Source organism: Falco punctatus (assembly GCF_963210335.1).
Source record: "Falco punctatus genome assembly, chromosome: 3".
Classification (NCBI taxonomy): Eukaryota; Metazoa; Chordata; class Aves; order Falconiformes; family Falconidae; genus Falco; species Falco punctatus.
In genome coordinates, this window is record NC_137582.1 from 63,108,290 (window position 1) to 63,132,251 (window position 23,962).

At 42.3% G+C, this 23,962-nt stretch overlaps 1 protein-coding gene and 1 long non-coding RNA gene across 4 annotated transcripts in view; one reads left to right on the plus strand and one right to left on the minus strand.

Moving 5' to 3' along the window:
• The window catches only part of LOC308059997, a 30,519-nt gene extending 7,149 nt beyond the window's left edge, over positions 1 to 23,370 (minus strand). The window contains exon 1 of the long non-coding RNA XR_013926548.1: positions 5 to 23,370. This is a non-coding gene — a long non-coding RNA (uncharacterized lncRNA). The remainder of the gene's footprint in view (positions 1 to 4) is intronic.
• Positions 1 to 23,962, plus strand: part of LDLRAD4 (low density lipoprotein receptor class A domain containing 4) — a 212,670-nt gene that overhangs the window by 139,794 nt on the left and 48,914 nt on the right. The gene's annotated exons all lie outside the window — the stretch shown is intronic.

Consider the following 23,962-nt stretch of genomic DNA (forward strand, 5'->3'; position numbering starts at 1 on the left):
TAACTGTTTTCTCCCCGGCAGTGGACAGGCAGGGACGCATCCAACACAGCAGCTTCTGCATGGAACGCTCCCAGACAGGGAGCTGAAATATTGGCTCGGGCAGACAAAGTGGTAGAAACCAAAAGTGAAAAGAAGGGGAAGCCTTTACTCAGTTTTCGGCAAGAGGTTGTTTTTCTCTCCGACTTCATGCATGGCTACCAGAAATGTAATTTTCTTTCTTCTTTTTCCAACTTGATAATGGTGATTCTATGTAATGGAGGGGTTGTACTGATTGAACCAGCGTTAATTTTCCATTTCTGTTTAAATTTCTTCCTAAAGATTTAGGCAAAGTCTGGTTTAAGACTGATTTAAACCAAAACATTAGTAGCACTGACAACCATTCAGAGCTGAAAGATCTTAAACCAAAACATACTCTTCATTTATGTCTTCTTTTTCTTTCATTTTCAACTTCTTCCCATTTCCGTGTTTCAGGTGTTTCAGGTAGATGGCACAACCCAAGACTACCTTTATTTTCAAGTTACTGCAACTTTGTTTTGCAGAAGAGCTGCAAAGAAACAGCGCTTTGCTGTCAGCAGGGAGAGATGGGCAATGTTTTGATTCAGCGAAAATTGCAAAGACGCTCCATGAGAGAAGTGGATTGTGAGAGATGTGTAGTGAGGCAGTGTGCTGGCAGACTTTTGCGTCAGTAAAGGAGTCATCATTTAAAATCTCAGATTAAGCTCAGATTAAATTGTGCCGTGCCATTTTATGGGAATCAGCTGTGACCGAGAGGAGGCGAGGCGGCTGCGAAGCATCCGGGAAAGGCCTGCTGTAGTTGCACCTCATTCCTGAATTGCTTTGCACAGAGAGGCAGACATCACGCATGGTCCTGGAAGAAACTCTTTTACAAACTTGATGTCTGGCATAGTTCACACCATGGTTTTAAGTGTGACCTCAAGGCATTTGCAAAGAGTATCTTTATAAAGACTGTGATGAATGTGTAGGATACTCACACAGACAAATTTGCAATTAATAATCCAACAAACCTGCAACATTCGAAGTATGGTGAAAAGACAGGCTTGGACGGACCTAGATGACGGGTGTGGCTTTTCTTCACACTGAATATTTTTTCAACATTTTTTTATTTGTTTGCATACTCACTTCTGGTAGAGACATTTTGCTGTGCTTGCAGGGTAGGATACAGTAGTGGGAGCTTTGCTCTGACAAAATGGAAGCCGCCTTTGTCAGGCAGTGGCATCAGAAAAGTGATGTCAAATGCCACCAGGCTCTGACTGGAAGCCTTTACAGAAAGGTTCAATGTTTTATAAAAAATAGGCTGTGGTTTAGAAAAGGACTGTGTCCTGTGGGATTCCCAGGGTGAGGTGAGACAGCCACAGTTACTCCCCTTGAACAGAGCCTTTCCCTCACCAGAGCAAGGCTGGAAGGAGAGAGATGTGGCCCTGAGCAACCAGCTCTGAGCGGCCCAGCTTGAGCAGTGGGTTGGATGAGATGACCTCCAGAGGTCCCTTCCAGCCTGAACCCTTCTGTAAGCCTGTGATTCAGAGCCTTCCTCCTTTTCCTCGTATTCCCTCCTAAAGTTTCCTCCTGCCAATGTGGTTTCTTTCAGGTATATGCTGTAGTCCCTTCAGTAGGTTGCTCTGGGAAGAAAGAGTATGAAGACAGAGAATTCCAGATGTTACGAAGTTATGTGCAGCTGATTTTACAAGCTGGAGGAGCGCCTCCTATAAACCACTGAGCATCGTTCACTCAGATGGAAGGACTTGTGCTGAGAGCAGGCAGCACTCTGTAGACTCTGTAGACTCTAACTTTATGTAAAGAATCCCACAGCAATTAGTGAATTATGCATCTGACTAACTTGATGGAGATTAATTGTAAGCCTGCCTTGCCTATGATTGCCCTTATTAGTCCAAACAGTTCCCTGGCCCCCCCCACCCCCCCAAAAAAAAAACCATATTCAGCAATTTTTCTATATTCAGTAAAGGAAAATGTTTCATATAATCGATGTAGATACCTCAGTAATCTTAGATGTGGGTCTTCCAGCTTTTTACCTCCTTATTGACTCATATCTCATCTGCCTTTTTACTCCTAGTCTCTCCTCCACCCCTTATTTTTGGGGGATGAAGCTGCAGCATCAGTGTTTCTTCAGTTAGGCTGTAATGAGGTCCCACCGGGTGTGGGAACTTTAAATTTTTAGGCAATTTACAAATAATTTTGTTTTATTCTATAAAGTAATGGTGATATGCAATAGATGGCCTGACATCTCACATGAAGTAAAAGGAGGTGTCTCTTACTGCAGCGACATGACGAAGTTTCTGAAAGTCTGTATAAGATGAAAAATATTTGCATGTAGGCATAGAGGGAAGCACTGTGCAAGCATCTAATTGCAACACTCCGTGCTGACTGTTTTGAATGTGTGTTGGTTTTATTAAGCATTCTTAATAAGAAGCCAGACTTTTGCTTAGGCAAAAAATACAATAGAAACAGCGGATTCAATTCTCAATTATTGGAGTGCATGCAGTTGGGGAAACCTGTCTGGATGCAGTAAACCAGGTGAATTTATTCCATCTGTGAAAAATTATAATAAACTGGTTTTGTGGTGCTGTATCGGCTGACTCACCTTTTGTGTGTACGTGTGTGCACATGCATGTGTATGTATGGCTCTGTTACGTCTTGAAGTTGTGGTTTCATGTGTTACATTATGAATTGCATATGAGGGTAACATACACATGACAAACTGCGGATCCATATGGGATGGTGTTTTAACATCCTGTACTTTTAGGTATTTTCAGGGAACTGTGCCTGAGGAGGTAAAGGGGGGATCTGCTGGTGACTTCTCACTACAGGTGACTTTTCATGAAAATGTTGCTGTCAGACACAAAATGGCCATGGCTCATTCCTAGATCAGAATGCAATATAAAAAGGAAATAACCTTGTATATTGATATACAGTAGCCATGTCAGTTATCTCACTAAAGAGATTCATAGCTTTGTGGAGAAAGAGACACACTTTCTTCTAGCATGAGAAGAATCCGCATTTACAAGTCTTTAATGATGCAACATTTCTGGTTGGGGAAAAGTTACTGCAGATCATTATTAGCCTCTTCAGTAACTCCCCCTGACCTCTTCGCAGTTAAGCCTGACTCTGGCCATGTCTGTGGTAACCTAAAGCTGTGGCTTTACTAAGGATAGTAACTAGTAATGAAATAATTCTACACTCTTTAGCGCTTAGCTCAAATAGTTTTTAGGGGCATGCATGAAGCAAGATGTAGTACTATACAGATTTATCAGGTCTCCTATGAAATTACTTTTAAAATGCATTCTTGGATTTGTCTTTGCAATAAGTGTTTCCATCCCTACTTTTGGCTCAGAAACCTTTATGCTGGGCTACATGATGACTGACTTGTTCTACACAAATCTCATAGTTCAGTTCTCACAACAGGCTAAATATTTTGCTTAAGGTAATTACCTGACTTCAAAGGAACTTTCATAGAAAAGTAATAATATCAAAAAGAGACTATGTGCTATAAATAGAGTATAAAGTTCCACATTAAAGTTGTGTGTATATTACAGGAATCTTCAGAGCAGTGTGAAATATAATTAGGGCCTTCTACTGAGGCATAAACTTCTCAGTAATACGTGCTAATCTTATTTGCTTAGAATGAGGTGGGAATATACCTATCAAGACATCTTTTCAAATATTTGAATCCTTTACGTCTGAGTTTCTAGTTATACTTGTCTGACTTGATATTTCTTCATTGTCATTTTTCTATACTGTAAAGTTTATTTGTGAATACACTTTCTCCTCTAGACAGGCAAAGTCAAAAGCATGAGCTTTCAGTGGGACAATTGGAATTTTAGTGAGATGTAAAGCACATTTTAAGAAAAGAGGAAGAAGTAGTAAAATAAATAAGTTCATGCGTAGTTAAGCTATGTGCTTTTCACAGGGTGTGTTGATTGCCTGAGAGGTCACATTGTAGTTGAAGGCAAGTCAGGTCCTTTGAAGTAGTGCCATTGCTGTTAAGGCCTCTTGTCTGCAGCATCTCAGTTCTTGCTACAAATAAAAGTCTGTTGGAAAATAATATTTTTAATTAATATACAGCTTTTCTGAGGAAAACGTGTTCTATTTATTCCTCATTTACCTCTTCTTTCCTCACCCTACAACTGAAGTGTGTGTCCAGAGTACCTCTGCAGAAATAATGCTTTAATGGAAAGTATTGATTTGGTGCATAAGGGTTAATACATTTACCTCATGATTACTTCAGGAACACTCTGCTCCCAGTGCTGGCCATGCAAGCAGCTTAAGAATAAGGCAAAGTATTGCTTTTGTCCAGAACAGGAATATTTCTAGTCTTTGATCTCTGGAATTTAAAGCAGCACTTTTTGCTTGGAAGGTATCATTACTACTAACATTGTACAGATGGAAAAACTGAGACAGGGCCAGTGACTCATCCAGCAAATTACCGATGGAGGGAGGAAGGGACCAAGCTGCCCTGTCCCTTCAGTTTCCTGCCGGACCAATTGCTGCCGTGTCAGATTCGGCGGACTGAATGGAAGATAGTTTGGAGCAGCACTGCTTTGGGTACTGTTATGTATCAAGACTTCCAAAAAGTAGTCACTCAGCAGAATACTGCATTTGTAAACTTGCTGTTGTTTCAGTGAGAAAGAGAGAAACAGAGTTTGGGAGGAACTTGTATGTACATGACAATTAAATCTAGATGTTTATGCCTCTCTTGTAATTTATTACAGGACTTGCAGTAACCTAGAGCGAAACCAAAACCAAGTTACCTGAATTACTGTTTTACATCAGTTCCCAGTGTATTTTCAACTTTACATTGCTGGGCAAGCTTTTGCTGTTCCAGTAGGGTGTAAAAGGTTCTGAAATGTTCTTCAAGCTGTGCTTGCCACAGGCAGTTGCCATAAGTACTTATTTTTGTATCTCACTGCTAAAATCAAATCAAATCAAGTCAAAGTACACTTACTGTTTTCCTAATAATATGTTCTGTGTAAGTAATAGTTCCAGGTGTCAGTAGTGGTACACGTAGGTGACGGGGAGAGTGGCCTTACTCCAATGGCATCTCTGTTAGGAGCTCTATGAAATATTTTTCTGTTGAAAAAAGGATTTGCAATCTAATGAACTGCCTTACTGACCGTAAAAATTTCTGGAAATCTGGAAACTTCCAGGAGGAGACTGGGCTGATTTCCTCACAGCGTGCTTGCGGACAGCATGGTGACCTCTGGGGACCCGCATTTGCAGGGCTCCCCAGGATCTTACCTGGGCACCTCACCTCGGGTGCTGTATCAGAGCAAGAGGGCTCACAAGCCTGAGGGTCTGCAGCACTTCTGGGGTGGTACCCCAGAAGCCTTGAAGGCTAGCCAAGGGAGGTGGTTATGGAAACTCAGCTTCTACATGCTCTGCCATCCCTGAAGTCAAGTAACTCAATTTATTTCGAAAACTCCAAATGGGACCCCTGTCATGAACACTTGTTTCCAGAAACATACTCCTAGTACCACCAAAGATAGTTTTTAAAATCTGGGGTGACTTTAAAAAGGGGTGTGTGTGTGTGTGTTTCGGGGGGGGATTTTTAAAAGATTTTTTAAAATAGAAACTTGGATTCTAGAACTGAATAGAACTGGACTGAATTTTTAGATAATAAAAGTGTATCCTTATGCTTATTATGTGGTATCATAAGATACTATTTTCAGGTTGCCCCTTATTCCAATTGACTGGACATATGAATTTAATACAAGACCATTATTTTAACTTCAGAAAATTTTCCTTAAATCTGGTGCCAGCAAGCTTAAGATGCAGAAGGAACTTTGCAAATTAATTGTTTTTATAATTTAACTGAAAGAAAGTAGAATGATTGGGACCATTCAGGACATGTGTGTTTTCAAGTTCCTCCTAAATTTTTTCCTTCTGATTTAACAAAACAAAATCAGGAAAAGAAGTAAGAGGCTGATATCATACAGACATAATAAATTAGGTCCCATAGCTGGTTTAATTTAGACAGGTTCTTCCATCTCTGCATCACCATTGCATTGTTTACTCGGGAAAGAAGACACAGTAATAAACAAACACAAAGACTTAGGGCTAGTGACCGCCTGCGTATCACTTAGCAACATCAATATTTTTGTGCACAAATAAAGGTCTCCTGCACAGTGCCTGCTGCCAGTATGCGTGTGTGCATGCGTGTGCGCCTCTGTAGTGCTGACCTTGTACGCAGAGAGATCAGTTTGTCGGTGATTGGTCACTCCTTAATTTGGATGTCTAGACATTTCAGTCCGCGCGAGTGAAAGGCAGACATCTAAAGACGTGAGAAGAGATTCTAAGGGACACCAGGACCTTAAAATAATTCCCCAGCAAACTGTAGATGTATTTTGTTAATTTTAAAAATATATGGTAGAAGTGATTGAATGGAACACATGACTGAAGGCTTTATTTTTTATTATCTCTATTAATTAATATGCTTCTTGGATGTTTTCGTGGCTGTGATATAAATAGGTAAAGCTTCCATAAAGGTTATCTGCAAGTGTAAGAGAGTTAATATTATGATTGCTCTGCTGGCTGGGAATGTGTTTTCTTCACTTGCTAAGAACCAGAATCTTTAGAAAATAAATGAACTCTGTTTGAATGAACTAGCAAATCTTAATTTATAATGTAAATATATAATGTTAAAACTATATTCAGTAATGTCATCTCCCAGAATGTCCAGATGAATAGAAAATTATTGTCCACCATCTGCGTTTTATTGAAAACCTTTCTGTGTGCAAGCAAATGTGTTTATATCCACACATAAGAAGGGCTCAGTTCTGCCAAATGCTGAGAGCCCTCAATTCCCACTGATGCCGTTGGGCATTTGAATATTTCCAGGGCATTAGCCCTATGTTTGCAAAACAGTGGCATGCACATACATTTGCAATGGCCCAGATTTTCAGTCCTCTTTAAATATATGTGCAAATGGAGAAAATGATCACGCAGTTACCATTGGCATGGATGGTTGCGTTTGGGATATTGAATATTTGAATAATGAATTAAAATTTACTTTTTAGAAAAAATGTTTAAATTGAGAAAGCTGTATCTGTGACCTTAATATTTTTCTGTAGTAAGATGCAGAATGTGACAGAGCTTGAAGGAGCTATTAATATCCTTCAAAGACCTATTTTAGTTTTCTTTGGTTTTAATCCTTTCGGTCATAAATCCCAGAAAACAGCAACTGGTGATCGAAGAGCAGCCAGCACTGAGAAGCAGGCACTCTGCAGCACTGCAGCAGCAAATTCTTTTGAAAATAATGTGCAATAGTTTGATTTCAGTACTGATGTGGTGTACTCTACCCAGTATCACAGTATTCCCATGCAGGATTAACTATAGCAGCATCACAGAGAAACTTCTATACCACTGTAGATGTGTCTGTATTACAGGCTGTGCTGGTGTAAAGTGTTTCGGTAAGAATCACACCTATAACTGAACCCAGTGTACTTGTGCAGAAACAACAGACCAAATCTTGGAGCTAGTCTGTACTGGGAGGGTTCCCAGTATAGCATTAGCAGGGTGGCTACCTAGTTGTAGCTGTATTGATGTGACACTCACACACACTCCCTACAATCCATGAGAGCAATTCATTTCAGCATAAAAATCAATTTACCTTCATGTTTTTGCTTCCTTTAATTCTGGGAGGAAACTGCACATCTAGAATAGCTTCAGGTTGTTTCTTCTACAAGATCGCCCTGTTCCTTTCTATTTTTCCTTTTCTTGCCTTTCCTAATGTTTGGCACAAATACTATCAGTAAACTACATTACCTCCTGAATTCTGTATCGGATGAAGAGTTGCCTTCCCTTGGCAAACATCCCCTAGCTTTGTGTGGATGTGGTGGCAGAGAAAGAACCCACACAGACATGTGATGGCAAAGCACTAACACTGACAGGTCCCTTGATGTCCCCTCTGGTAAATCTGTCCCATTTTTAGAGGCAGGCTACAATTACTGAATATTCCTTCCCCTCTGTCTTCAGCAAAGTTTGTCTCTATGCAAATATTAAAATACATTCAGACCCTAAGCCTAGTGTAACTTGTACTGCTGATGGAGCTTCTCCTGGAGAACCAGGAGGGCATTTAAAAACAGGGAAGAAAGTGTTTTGTTTGGTTTTTTTTAGAAAATACACCTAAAACACTCTTATAGAGCAAATTGTACTTTAAAAATTGTTAACTAGGTAAAATAAACAGCAGTGGGGTTCTCCATCACCGGCTTGCCCTTTTTTATGTGCTAGCTTATGTGAAAATGTTTTATTTGTAGTATTGCCTGCTAGTTCTTGCGATTTTATTGTACATTCCATGGTTTTCTGCAAGTTTCAGCTCTGAGGTTCTAATGATTATCTGAGAATCTCAGCTTTAATCATAACACATAGCAACAAGAAAATTAATGCAAAAAAACCCCTTCAGTGAGATGTTATGGAAAGGGAAGGTGATACCTGTTGTAAACCAAACTCAATTTGTCCCACACTTGTTCTCTTATCAGTTTCATGCCTGCTCTCACACAACACCCCCATGCTTTTAAGTTCAAAGAGATGCTGTCCAAGAGTGATCTGGCCAGGATCAGTTGCATGCCCCTGGAGGACAAGGGACATCATGCACCAAGTTCTCATGTTGCTTGACTTCTGCATCTGCAGTGCCCTGTTTTGGGGGTAAATCTCTTTCCTTTGGCAGTCAGGCACGTTATTATGGTGTGTCCTTTTGCTTCCGAAGCTTGCTTAACTTAGCCTAGGTGAATCTTAGTTTGCTGCCTGTTGCCTAGGTTTGCCCTCTGTGGGTGTCTTTATGGCTGCAGCCTGCTTCCCTGCTGGGAGAGCAGGAAAAGGAATGGCATGTATAGCATGGTTCAGCCCGCTGCTATCCTCCTTCTGTCAGGGCACAGGTCTTCTGCTAATCTGCACTGCAGGTTTCCTAAGGCACAAGCTTCCTGGTCCTAATGCGAACACCACAGTCCTTGGTGCTTACCTGTTTGATGGCTGTCAGTCCTGTCCATGGTTATCAAAATGTTTTGGGGTTGTTTTTTTTTGTAACTTTGCTCTGTTGCCTTTTGTGGTGTTTTTACTGACAGGCATTTCTGTTCATACGTTCTTCAGAACAATCTTAATATTTCTGCTACAAATGCTACAATGCAGCAAAACCAAGATTCTAGTCGGAAGTATTTTAAACTGTGACTTAAAGAAGTACAAATTAAGGTATCAGTTGAAAAATAAATTGCATCTAATGTTTTTGCAATGCTGCAATTTTATATCTGACTGTCATTTGGGTTTGGCATATCCATGATCTGGGTTGCTAGTATTACAGCTAAAATGGGCCAACAAGGACATTTTAAAACATTACATTTTCTTTAGTCTAGACATATTTTCACAAACAGTCCAGCTATGCCTAAGGGTCTTTGTAGGCCCAACACAGTTCAGAAGCTGCTACTTTTGGAACAATCTAGAGCTCACTGCCCCTGAAAACAGTAGAGAATATTGGCCATATTGGCAAAACTGAGTGGTTGCTACCTTGTGCAATCACTTTGTTCCCGTTCCTGTTCTGCCTCGTCTGCTTTGCTGGTGCTCAGAAATCACTTACTGTTCTGATCCAGTTTGCTGTGTGGCTACTCAAAGGTTTCTATCACCACAGCAGCATGAGTATGGCAAGATAGGAAATACCTAGAAGCTGTTCAGCAGTCTATCCTGGGATTTTGCCGTGTATGTCTCTGGGTGTGTTACATCAGGAAGGGAGTACTGAATGTGTACCCAGCACCCATAATGCAATATCGTAATATTCATAAGCTTCCGTGAAGGTCACTTGGTTTTGAATCTTTGGAGTCATATTGCTAGGAATTATGCTGTCCTCTGAGATGCTAGTGCTGAAATACAAACTGATGGAAATTTGAACAAATTGTATTTTTTGAATGCTCTCCATGGTTTTATATACGATTTGACTAGACATTTAGATGATTTAGCTTAGTTAACCTGAGCACGTAACCAATTTTATAATTGGGCAGCTTTAACATTTGCACATTCCCATTTGTTAAAATTTAATTTTATGGTAGCAGACACTTAACTTTTGCATGCATTTAGTAAATATATAATGTGTTCCTGTATCAGGTCCTTTGATAAGGTATTCTCTAACTGAGCTCCATAGAATTAATTCCAATTCCTGCCTATTTTTTGTTCTTCTTGTCTGTAGTGTTCCCAGCAGTGCAGTAGCTAGGATTTGATTTCTGTCAGAAATGATACTGCTTCAGTCTCGTCTCTCTAAGTCTCCGCAGGGAGGTTAGAGGGTGGTTATCCTCCGGCTGGTCTGGACCTCGTCCAGCATTCAATGAGAATGCAAATCCCCTTGAAAGCAGATACCTTCTCTGCAGTGATACTGCCTTTATGCTGTGTGCGCTTCAGGAAGCTTATGATAAGTTTGTATTTGCATTGAAATACTGTTATTTTTTAAAGGTACCCGATCATTTGCTCTTCTGAAAGCTTCGTAAACATTCCTAATTCTTTCCTTTTTTTTCCTTTTTAACAAGAAAAAAAAAACCAGAGCAAATGGAACATGACTCAGGGCCTTGCCACAGCAGTGTAGGAGATTGTTGTTAACTGCTTTGTCAGAACAGAAGTTTGATTGTCAAGGCTTTTGCTGTAGTTCAGCACGTTAATTTTTGCAATGAGAGGATCCCACATCTTTCTTCTTTTCTAAGGCACAGTGTGGCAGCATGAGGTTTAAGCCAGCTGGGCTTCCTTGCTGGTCCTCGCCATCCAGGTTCAGAGGCGTTGGCCAGAGGGCCCGATTTGAACAGGTGAAGCAGCTTTCGGAGTGGGAGTAGCGCTGGATTTCGAGAGCGGAGCTGGGAAGCCCGCAGCCGGTGTCTAGCGCCTGCTCTGGCCAGAGGGCTGGCGAGCTGTGCCTGCGGGGCAGGGCCGGCCGCGTGGGAGGGCGAGCGGCCGCGGGGCCAGGCGCGCAGGCTGCGGGCATGGGGGGCGGCTCTGCGGGCGGGGCGGCTGCCCGCGCTGCTCCCGCTCCCGGAGCTGCAGCTGCTGCCCGCAGAGGGGCGTTGGGACCGGCGGGACGGGGCTGGAGGGGCGCACTGGCAGCCGGGCCAGGCTCCCCGATTCAGAATGCTCCCGTGCGCGCTAAAAAGCCTTTTTACCCTTCTGTAGCGAAGCAGGTTGACCTTAAAGTGGCTGTAAATCTGCGACTCTTCCCCCGATTCAAGTTTTGTCTTGCTCAGGCCGTTCAAAAATAACCGTTCGCTGCGGGCCTGCCAACGGATTTACGGCCGCGCGTTTGCAGGGCCCAGCTATTTCCGTGCGCGGCGGCCAGCGCGGCTCGCTGACATCATGAGGCGGCTATAAAAACCCGGGGCATCACACCTCCCCGCGCACCAGCCCCTCTGTTGATCGCACTGTTGTCACTCCCTTAACAACCGTCGCCACGTCCCGCCTTCGCGTCCTGCCGCCACCCCCCCTCCCCGGCTCCCCGAGGCCGGCTGTCATGTTTCCAGAAAAAGCCAGCGGCGGCGGGGCCGGGGCCGCGGGGCGCTCCCGCCCTGGCGGGCCGTGGCCGGCAGGTGTCCCCGGCGCCGGGGAGCGGCCTCCGCGCTGGCCGCGGGCGGGTGGAGCGCCCGGCCCCGCCGCCCTTGGGCTTCCTCGGCCGGGCGTGGGCGCCGGGCTGCTCCTGCGGGCTCCCGCCGGCTGCGCTGGCAGGCGCTGCCCCATTGAGCGGGGAAGAAATAACGTTGTTTTCTGGGTTCAGGGAAAGAGGGGGGGGGGGGGGCTGAACCATCACCTTGGTGATAAATAAACATTAACTCCCCTAATGGTTTAATTAAGTAATAATTTGATTAAAACGTAGGTATTTCATAACATTTTGATTAGTCCCTTTCTCTACAACCCCACATTGAAGCCTTCTAACCAGCCCTTCAAAGCTGCCCAAACCCCCGTGCTTCCCCGCTGCCCCCATAATGTGCGGGGAGAAGGTCCCCAGCAGCTGAGCCTGTGTGAGGACCCCGTTTCACCAGCCGCGTTCTGTGAGGAGATCAACATCCTGTGATCCAAACCGGGCAGGCTAAAGAGGAGCAGGTGGACATTACCTACACAAAATGCTGGAGGTGTCTTTCCTAGCTTGCCAGTTTTTCTTCTTCACTCCTTGTCTGCCAGCATTGTGTTTCACCATTTCAGTCCCCGCTCAGCGAGGAGCATTCCTGCTCATCAGGTTGCCCACAGCCCCTCACCCCTGCCAAGAGCGGAGCCTCCCCACACGGGTGTCCTCCAGGGCAGCCTTCCCCCTTCTCTTGGTGGTGCTGCGGGTGCCCCTCCAGCTAACCACCACCTCTGCAGGGCCTGCCGACACACGCTGCGGCTGAGCTGGTGGGCTGAATGCTGTGTTCCTTGTCATTCATCACAGTGGCTATTTTCTTCTTGATAAACCCTTCCTAACTGCAGAACAGGTCCTTCATCTCATCAAGACGTATCTCTGTTAAGAAAATAGGCTGGGTTTTAAAATGTGTCTGCTAATATATTGAAATTAGGCAGATTTTTAGGATTTTTTTCTTTTAGTGTTTTTGTGTAGACACAGTACCTCATGTTTCAGTGTTGAAAGCTGTTCTTTCCCTGATCCACTGTTTGGTTTTGGAAGACTTCGACTTCCGTAACTGAGCAGAAGATGCCATCTCAGTGAGTGTCAGCTCAGCTCTAGTCATCTATGGCCTTGTTTCCAGAGATGATGAGGATCCACTGCTTCCTGAGTAGTCAACAGGAAACAGAGTGATGAGCATCTTTGAAAAGGAGCCTTGTACCATAGAAAAATTGCTATATATGTAAAAAAAGAAGTGTACACGTGTGAATGCTATACTGATAGGGTACATGGCTGTGAGCATGCCTTGAGCTAGCTATGAGGCTCAAAAGGTTAGAGACACTGTAAAAGTTAGTTATACCGAGTCAGTGGCATTCCTGTGAGGGTTTCACTGGCACTTACTGGGAAGGGGCACTTGTTTGAGCTCCAGGAAAGATGTAGGTTTTGGTTTTTAACTTTGAATTGTTATTAAAAACTAGAACAATATTTTAAGCCTCTGTTTTCTTTTTTAACAGGAGGGGGAAGGTGTCAACAACTCTTCTTATTGTGTGCATTGATGTAACCTCCAGAGAGGTTAACAAGGTTAGATTTTTGAACAAGGCAAATCTCTAAATACGTCATTACATATTCAGGACATGCAAAGTGCTGAGCTCTTTGAAGGCTCAACATTTCTGGATGCTGAGAACTGAAAATGTGGCCCACTGTATGAAATTACCATGTGTCATTAAAAAAAAAAAAAGAAAAAAGAAAAAAAAGAGATGGCGATCCAGGTAGCTGAGACGATACTATGGCATTCTGCATGGCTTGGGAGAAAGGACAGGCAACAAGTGAGTGTTGTATATTGAAGGCAAGGAATGCATTGTCCTTATGGCTTCTCCAGAACTCAGGCTTGTACAATCACGTAGACACAGCCATGGGTTTTTTTCTTGGCTTTGCCACCTGCCTTCAGCTGGTGCTCAGGACAGTGGGTTCACCTCCCTGTGCCTGTTTCTCTGCTTACCCTTTGCTTTTTACACCCACCAAAACTTTAATTAGTTATGGTCACACAACGTGCGTGGGCTGCATTGTGGCACCACAGGGACTCATAGGTGCTGCGTTGCTCCATGCAGCGGAACCTGGGGAGGTGTGGGGGGTGGGGCGGTCCTTACTTTGAAACACTGAATTGGAAAAACTTTTTCAGCTCCTCATGTGGCTGTGTGGGTTCTGTTTGTGTAAGGAGTTATTGTAATAACCACTTTATCTCACAGCTGAAAGACTGCATCAGAAAGCCGTTAGAGAGCCGGGTTATTTGGGATACTGGCACCAGACATGTTCTGTTGGTTTGCAGTTCTTCAGTCTGAAAACTTAGGCAGTTTCTGTTCTGCTCCATCACATTTAAGTCCAAGATATTTCCCCTGTTATTCAGAACTGATTTTCAGGGGAGAAATCATTCTATCCTTTCCTTTCCCCTTGTTATTTCTGAGGATGCTGATTTGTAGCAATCCAAGATGATGGATGATGCCTCTCGTATTGAGATGATGGCATACTTACCAGGACCTAAACGTGTTCTTGCTGAGGGACTGCATAACATGGAGAAACTAAGACTGAAAGCCAGCTCAGGTGAAGAGTTGCTTTTAAGACATAAGAATAAGTTCTTGTACAGAATTTTTCTACAGTTGTCTGTAAGTGCTTTTACAGAGAAATAACCATCCTGGCCAATCTCATGGTGAGTGGAAAATGAAGGTCTGAGGGTTGGAGTGATATATGACAGAGGTACGGAGAAGGATGGAAGAGACCGGATCGCATCCAAGCCTCTGTAGATTTTCTGTCCATTGCCATGCTGGTTGGATTACATTGCTTCTAATGTTTTTCTCCCTGGTGAGCTTTGAGTCCAAACTGGTGATGGCTTGTCGTGGGCTAGTGTCACTAGCATGTTTGTTTGAGGCGAGGGAAACCACAAAAAATGAATGAAGAACTGTTATCTTGAGCCTTTCTTAAATGTCAGTATTCAGTCTTAATTGAGCTTGCTTTAACTTGCTTTAGTTCTTCTTTCGAGGGGTGAAAAGAGTGTTTAAGTATATTGAATTTCATGCTGTTTGCTGTAGAGATACACATTAAAACATGGTGAGGAGTAAATGTTAGTATACTGTGCTACTCTGTCTTCCATAACTAATATTATTATCTAGTCGCCCCCTTAATCTCTGTTCTTTCCAATTACTTTACTCGCAGTTAGAGGGAACTCATAATATCCATATCATCTAGCCTGTATGGCAACCAAAAACCCGGTTTGCCCAATAAGCTGGTAGTATTCGTAATGGTCTTCAATACCAGGGTCAAAAAGACTCAAGCACAGAACTTGGGGGTGGTTTCTTTTTGTGCAGTACATGCTATTTAGATTAGTGCAAAAGTTCTGGAAGCCTTTCTGTCTTAATTTTGTTAATATACTTGTTTTTGGTGTAATCTCATCTTTCATCCATCTGAAGCACAATATTGACTAATCTTTTCATTTGCTTAACCTGTTTACTAAACCCTGAGTTTCCCAGAGTGCTGAGGATAACACGTGAAGGTGACTCAGGTACAGTTTAAGAATATAAAGCAGCCTGGAATAAAGGGCTCAAGAATAGCGAGTAGGAGTTATTTACAGCAATTTAAGCTAATCTGTGTAACTGTGTGTGGAAGCTGAACAGAGCCCTTGCATGAAGGGGCAGTGATACTCAGCATGGGAGAAGTTAGTGAGTTCTGCAACAAGAGATCTAACACACCTTTCCTCTGGTGGCCTTCCATTTGAAGCAGATGTCACTAAAATACAAAACACCAAACATGAAATTCCATGAAAGCTTTTGCATAGTCTTAAACATCATAAAGAGGCAAGGGCTTGCACCTCCTCTCTTTCTTCATGGACAGTATTAATCTTTCTCTTTTTTTAATAGCTTTAGATTGCGACTCAAGATTTCTGGTGTTCCAGTAATGACATTAGTGTACAGACTGAACATGAGGACCTGTATTTTAAGTTATTTACAGGTATCTCAAAATTGACTTTTGGGGATGAGAATGGTCTTCCCATATCCAGAAATAAATTCCTTCTGGAAGGGGAGGTAAACATCTGGCTGACTGTTTTAATCCATTGAGTTTAAATAGTGTGTCTTTCCCCTGCAGAATATTTTTTTTCAATGTTTTTTTTGAGCCCAGACTACTCAGAAACATAGTTCTCTGAACAAGGGGGACCATAAAGCTTTGGCATTTATAAAAGCGATGGTTATGACATAATAAAACATGGGGTTTTTTTAAGAGTTTTGCTCAGTTATGTTTACTGTTGATTTTCCTAGTTTCAGAAAACTCCTGTTTCATCTTCTATCGCTGCTTTTGTGTGTATGGTTGATTTTTATAATGCAGGGTGAAGGCATTAGCAATGTTTATGTGCTTTTGCGTTTTTTGTTAGTATTTTAATTACCATCAGTTTCTCTCATCAGACCATGCTGTCAACATTTCTCCTATTCCATGCTTGATTGAAATCAGAGTTGAGGTTTCACATGCAAGAACCATGTCATTCTTTGTTCCTGGTTCTGTGTCAGTGTGTATAACTCACACAGACATCCTTTTTTAAATTTGTAACTAACAGTGTTAAATTTTTCTGGAAAAATGTTAAGAAGGTGAGAGAAAGTCCATGACAAAATGATGAGGATACAACCCACACAACTGAATGTCTTGAAACAGAGGCTTCTTTCTTTGAGCAGACACACAGCGTCCATCAGAAGTAGTATCAGCACTAGAATGGCTCATGTACATGTTGCATTTCTTTGAAAAACAGTAGTACAGTACTGAAAAGCAAACATGTTTTTGGCTTTATTTAATTACCAGTAGTTGTCTTCTTTCTTTAAATGACTTGCCTTCGGTAGCCTGACAGTATTTTTTTTTGTCCCCTCAGAATTTTCTGTGAGCTGTGCCCTTACAAACAATTTGAACTTGTGGAAGTGGCAGGGGCAACTTTCGGAAACATGTAGCTGCCAAGTTTCCTGTGATGTGATCTTAAAATAGACCAGACTGGGAAAAGAGGGGAGGACTGTCACCAAGTGCCACTCTGTATGTCAGGACTGTTTTTACTTGATCTATATCGGCTGGTGAAGCCCTTTGTGAGCAGAAGAAAGAACCTCACCCCCACCCATTTCCTCTTTTCAGGCTATTTTGGGCTCACTGTGAAGTTCTCAGTGTACTTTCTCAGCCAGAGCAGCATTATGAGCTCCTTCTGGTAAATCACATTTTTGGGTTGGGGGGGTGGGGAGGACTGTAAGGGGAAGACAGGAATTTGTCTTTAAACAGGTTGAGGTTTTTTTTCCCTTTGTGCGTGCATGAGTGTGTGCAAGAAAATACTCGCTATGGAAGTTTCCAGTATAATTTTTTTGACCCAGTTTACCTAGATAGCTTTCATTCATGCTAGCAGGTGGTATTGACATTTTCTCTTTTCTGTTTTAAGGAGTCATTAAATTTAATGAAGAGCTAGTTGCAGGAAGAGGTATCAGGATCTTAAGGAATATGTGGAATATTCAAGCTGATTATTCTTATTAATGCTTGGGTGAAAAATGCCACTGCCTAAACATACATCACTGTTCTATTTCTGTAGTGGAGTGATAGCCTAATTCATTTTTTTTTTCTTTCTCTGAAGTTTCCACCAGAATAATCTGGTTGTTTTCACTGAGATTTTCATTGAGTCCAACCACTGTGGAGAAATCAGAGCAGGAGTCCAATTTTCCATGTGGATGTAAAGAGTTCTGTCCTTACTTATGTTCGTATTCCCAGAAAAACGTCTAGAGAAGAAAAAAAGTAATCTGAAAGATGATGTGAATGTGTGGGAGAACACACTCTCAGATTTCTCTGCATAGAAAAATCAGGATGATATGAAACATAGCCATGTAAAAGGAGAAAAAGAGAATGGGGGGAAAGTTTGAAGGGTTTTATCACATGTTTGCTTGGGACTTTCTGCTGGTTTTAGCAGAACTGCACAGTCCTGCAGTTCTTCAAGTCCTCAAGACTGTTACTACTTGAACCTACCAAAGACTGAGCAGTTTAGAGGAGGAAGGTTTTGTACTTGCTACAAAATCTTCTCTGTGATGTTGTGAATACTAGCTTAATCCTAGGGAATGTTTGGTTGAAAGGCTACACTTGGGTTGAATGTAAGCATTTTCCAGAGAACCCTTAAAAATGTCCTCTGGGGGAATGGAAAAAATGAGTGATCTGATTTTTTTTCTGATCTCATTAAGTTTTAAATTCAAGAACAAACCAGGAAAAGATTATTCACATATTACTGCATCATAATAAGTCATCATTAAAAAAAAAATAGACTCACACGCAGTATCTGAAAATTCTTTGAAGTTTGTTTGCCTTTGGGAAAAATGTACCTTGTGCAGTCGTGGTGAGGTCAGTTGACAGTTCCTGATTTCTCAGCTTGGATTGATAAGTTATTTTTTTGCATTGTAAACACATCACTCTTCTGGGTCTGTGCATACCCCAAACAGGTACTTTTTGCTATCATTTTAAAAGGGAACAGGTATTTTCCACAAGAATCAGTTGGTTTTGGTTTGCCCCAAAATTCTAGTTTCACCACTGAGAAACAGTCTCAATGCCTCAGATCCCTTTTATGCTTAAATTAGGCCCAAAGTCCTTAGGGGAAAGATGAGAAGGAAAGGACTTGGTAATTTTAAATTTCTGTATGACTTATTCTTGGGTTTGTTTGGTTTGTATTAAAATCCTAAGTAAAAGTCCATGCTTTACAGTTAACACAATAGAATGTGAGTCAGTCTTGACAGCGCTGTGTTCTCCTGGTACTTATATCTTGTCCCATCTTTTCCCTGAGCTGAGGCACCCTGTCTGCAACATCTTAATATTTTCATATATTATAATATTTTCATGGTTCCTTAAGCTCTCTTGCTGGTTCTTCCATCGCCTGGTGGGCTAGCACAGTGCATATTGCTATTATTTTTCTCAGAAATGTGCTCTTGAGTCTCACTCATCTGTGCACCAAAACCAAAGTATGTTTTTCCCTAAAATTCATAAAGCTTCAGCAAGAACCCAGAAGGCTGGGAGGGGTAGGCAGAAAAGTTCAGCCTAAGTTTCCTGGACTTCCCCGGCATAACTTGTAGGTTTCCTATTTGGCTGGCAGGACTAGACCTGGAGTCAAATGTATTAAATCTACGTTGTCTCAAAGCTTGCTACACTGTTGTGGGATTTTTTGTTAGATTGTTTTATTCCTTGCAGCTGAAAATCTCTTCTGCAACGTCCTGCCCCTCACCTCTGGCATCAAAAAATTGAAATAAATGGCATGTTCATTTTGTTACGGTGATACAGTTTGTTAGAAGCCAATCCAGAGACCTTAATGAGTGTCTTTTGAGGAGTCCAGGCTCGAATGCCTGTAAAGAAATGTGCAGTAGCTCCTTGTGAGTATTTCTCTGTGGTCAGCTTGTTTTGTGATGGCGAGTCATGGAGAAGGATGGCTATCGGGGCTGAGTACACAGAGGAAAACACATGGGATTTCATTCCGGGGGTGGGGGAAGCAATTCCACCCTGGTGCGCCTGGCACCAACAGCCCATCCCATCGTATGCTGCTTTAAGAGGAAGGTTATTGTCAGCAGCCAGAAGTGTAGAGGGTCATAAATTCTGGGATACATCCACATCTTAGTCGGTGCCAGTCTGCGAGCAGGAACTTTTCTCAGCCAGGCATGGTTCCGGGTTGCTGGGGACAAGACAGGGCTGCAGTATTTACAGCCCCAGCAGCCTGTTGCTAGAGATTGCTACCACTGCGCAGTAGCCCTCGTTTGTAGTAGCTGGGTGGTGACATTGGCATAAGATACTTTGCACAGCTGGGCCACGCCAGTGCCAGATATGAATCTGTGGTACGAGCTGACCCAGCTGCACTGAAAGTCTCATTCTTCTCTCTATCATTTTTTTAAATCGACAGTGCAAAGTGAGGGTTACAGCTAATACGCTCTTGCGCCCACGTGCATAAAATACGTAGACATTAAGCAAACACAGTTCTCTCTCTTTCTTTCCTTTTCTTTAAGCATTGTAAGGGTGTATTCTTAAACATCTGCAGTTGTCCAAGCTGCATGTCTTGCTCTCCTAAAGGCAGAAGGGGGGGAGGGGGGGGGGGGGGGGGGCGCCGTGGACAACCAAAACCAAAAAGTGTTTGTGTGTATGTGTATATATATATATATATATATAAAATATGTCCCTTTTTTCTGTTTCAGTTTTGCTTAGAGAAGAGCAGTTTTCAGTATTGAAATAATGCAAGCTGATCATTTTTTCTGAGTTGCAAATACTGAAATAGTGCACATTACACAGGTCAGCAACTAAAGCCCAATTACACACTTATTTGTAAATTGTCCAGTTGTGAAGGGGCAACAGTCAGCTTTTCTTTCCCAATCTTGAGTGTCTCATAGGTATATATTTACAATTCCTACACAAGCTTTATAAGCATAAAATGAGATCCAAGTCTCTTAGTTGCCTTGAGGGTTTTCTAGATTGGGAATGGACTAGGTTTGTCTCTAATCCAATAAAGAAGTTTAAAGCATTACTATAAAAGAATAGATATAAAAATATAATTAATGAGTATTGGATAATGCTGACGAACAAGTGAAGAAACTTTTTTTTTTAATCTTCATTGATGGCAGTCTGAATCAGGATTTAGCTCAGAGCAAACTGCCATTCTGAAGCATTCAAAAATAATTTGCCAAGACATTAGAAAAAAAGAGAATTGCTTAAAATAGTGATGTTAAGAAGAATCAACAAATGACATCAAACCAAGAAAAACTTCCAGTTCTTTTTATTTGTTTACTGGCTTTTTATTTCCTCCTGGGAAACTCTGAAGCCAGATTTTCAGGCTATCCTCTGCAATTATGGAACCCAGAAATAATAGTTTTTAAATGAAAGCCAAGTTTCTCAAGAAGATACGTGACTCCAGGAACTGGGGCTTTTAAAAAAAAGCAAACGCCGCAATATTTGAGATGGCTTTGTTGACTTTTGACTTTCCCACAGGCCAGAAGAGCCATGGCCCTTGACAAAGACAGACGATGGTGCATGGCTTCCGCTAAGATCTGCTTGCAAATGGCCTGATGCTGGCAGCTGGAGGTGTGAAATGCTGCATGTTACCAGTCTCTGGCCAAGTGGTGACAAAGAGCTTTGAGGGGCAGCTCATACTAACAATGAGAAGGCATGAGAGGGCAAACACTGCATGCTGGGCTACATCATTCCAGTCTGTCCCTGTTTTTTAAGTAGTAGAGCATGGAGTGATGTGAGAAACAAAGGGTGGAGCTGAGTACTTGCATGAGTAACATCTGCAGGACTGGGCCTGATCCTCTTCCCACTGAAATCAACAGGCATCTCGCCAGCCCTGGCACTGGGACCAGGATCTGTGCCAGCAAAGAAAAGGGAAAACTATTAGGCTCTTTCTATGGCCTGCTCAAGGAAAAACTATTGGGAAAAAAAAAAGGGGGGGGGCACAAATAGGTGAAAATAAATGATACTATTAAAATAGACACTTTTGCTAATATCCATAGGGACATGTTTTGTAAGCAGTGTCGTTAGTTCTGCCAGTCTTCCTTCAGACGTGCAGGAATCTTGGCGCTTGGTTGGAGGAGTCAGTCTCTGGGTTTGGAGGTGTGGGACATGAAGAACTGGAAGAGGAGATAGGACCGGCCACTGGCATCTCTGTGGTGGGGTTGCTATGAGGACAGGGAACGTGTTTTTCTCAGCTTGGGAATGTTGTGTTGCAGCTTTAAAAAATTTGGAAATACCATCCTCATGACCTGGATCTTTTCCATAAGCTTTTCCCTTTCTTTTCTTCTTTTTATTATAGTTAATCTTATTTCTAAATACCAATTTTCTTCCCCCCAAGCAATTTAGTAAATAATGGCATCTTTACCTCTTTCTCTACTCCGGTTCAGTTTTTGAGGTGGTTTTTCATTTCTGTGGAAGGCTTTTTGGGTTGTGTGTTTAAGTATGGTAAATTAGAGTAGAAATAGGTCAACTGATCAGTAACTGCTGGTTTGCCTTTAAAAGCAAATCACATTAAAAATTATTCTTCATGTTCCTCAGTGTGTGTGCCAGCCATGTGTAATTTTAGCTTGTGGTAGTGGCAATGGGTCATTTGGGGCAAGGGAAAACAAACCCTCTGGAATCAGAAGTAAGAGCAGAGTAAGGAAAATAACAAAAATACAATTATTTGCTAAAAAAATAATTTTTTATAATTTTAGGAGTCATGCGTGTAGGACAGTTGCAGCTTTGAACCTACTGTGTTTGGAAAATTGCTTACCTTGGTCGCACAAGCATAACTCACGGACTGATTTGAGAACTTCTGTGTTTAACTTAAATAAAGATAAAGTTTTCCTATTCACTGTTCTGTCATTGTCAGCTTGTGGGCCATAAGCAGAGCTGTTATGGTGCTGGCATATCTGCAAATATGCTTTTATATTACCTGGAGAGTTTTTAAGGTATCAAATCAGCATTCCTCGACTATAAAGCTGTATGGTTTACTCCTAAAATTTTTTCTCCCTCTTCTGGCACTGTTCGTTTTGTGTAATCTTAAATGTCACATGGTGCTTTTCCAAAATTGACCACAATGATTGAATTGAACCTTTTGAAAGACAAGTCTTATTCGTAAAGGAAAGAATATCAGGGACTTGTTTGCTGTACTTCTAAAAATTGCTTGACATGTATTTCTGAACTGGTTGGGGAGCTCCTTTAAAGTCGTCCTACTCTGAAGTTCTCTTAGTTAATGACTGCGGCTTAGTCTGCAGTAGAAAATGGTATGTCAGCGAGGGTTGTGCGTAAATCACTCTCCTAACACATTCAGCTGTGCCAGCAGAAACTGGAGGGTAGATGAAATTATTTAAAAAAAAAAAAAAAAAAAAAGATTATTTTGCTGGTGTAGCTTGTTCCTTGCAAGAGACAGGTTTAAACTGTACCGTCTGAGGGGTTCTTTGCTCATATAGGCTGTGTCGGGATAAGAGACAGTTACCTGTGTAACTTTCTGAACTCCATGAAGTGCTCTCATGCTAGGAGGAACAATGCCTGTTGCCAAGATGGCCTGTTTTCAGAAACCTTTGCCAGCCGTACTTAGACACAAGCAATACTGATTTAATGTCTTTTTAGAAGTGGATTCGTTTAAGTTAGTGGAATTCCCTCCTTGTCTTAATGAGTTAAAGAGCATTTCTTACAGTCGATCTGATTGACAGAATGTAAGTTGCAACCTGATGTGGATTCAGTGCTGACCGGGCTTTGGGCACAGCACTGGAGGAGGCACCTCGCCTGAAGGATTCAGTGGCTCTGGACCGGACTGTCCCAGTTCATGGGTGATGGTGCAGCACGTGCTGTATGCATGAGAATGACTTCTGTAGCCTTCATAGATGCTGGCAAGGTGATGGAAAAAAATTGCCTGCGTGCACAAAAAAAGAGATCTTTTGTATCATAAGTGCTTTCTGAGTGGCTGGATCTCTCTTCTGCTTCATCTGGTGATCGCTACGGTTCCTTCACACTGTGCCATCCCTGGCAAGTGTCAAAGGTGCAGGGCTAGCAGTAACAGCACTCTTAAACTCTTAAGTGTTGTTACAGTTCCTGTTGTTTTTCTGATGTTGTATCTTTGACATCCAGTGGTGCATGCCATGTAGAACATCTGTGGTCCATCTACCATCCCTGCCTTGCACTCAGTAACCTCAATGAGCTAGCAGTGTGAAGGAAAATGGCACAAAATTTCCCAGTTCCTCTTTCAGTGTTCAGAAGATTTTTATCTTTTTTTTTTTTTTGGGGGGGGGGGGGCGGGGGGGGTGAATCTTTTCCTTCTCTGTGGCATGGATGTGATTGTCCACATGGATTTGTTGAGTGTAGTCATGGGGGGGTTACAGAGGAGACCTGTCACCTCCTGCTTCTTTGCCACTGTGCTGGCACCACTTATGTTCCCAATAGTGCAGTGCCTCTCCGATTTCCTGTCTCTACATGCCAGATCATGGGAGCTAGACGGCAGTGCTGTACTGGGGCCAGAGCCAAAGAAGAGGAGCAAAAGACAAGAGCAGAATTCTTTCCTTTGGTGAAGCTGTGCGCTAGGGGTCTTAGGTTATTGACTTGGAATGACTGACCCAAGTCTTTCTAGCAATTTGAAAGTGGGGCTTATAACTGGAAGCCCTCCTATCCCCTCTGTTTTTTACACTATCCTATTCCAACAGTGTTGCTGTTTGAGCTGGATTTAAATTCTGTGGAGTCTGTAGGGCTGTAAAGAAAATCCTGGAACTCCTGTCTTGCTGTCCCAGTGCTTCACTGTGCACTCAGATTTCCCATTTTGTTTGCCGATTCATTCTAGGACTAAAACCAACGTAAAGACCCAGCATGTTCCACGTGAGCACTCAAATCCTGCAGGAAGAA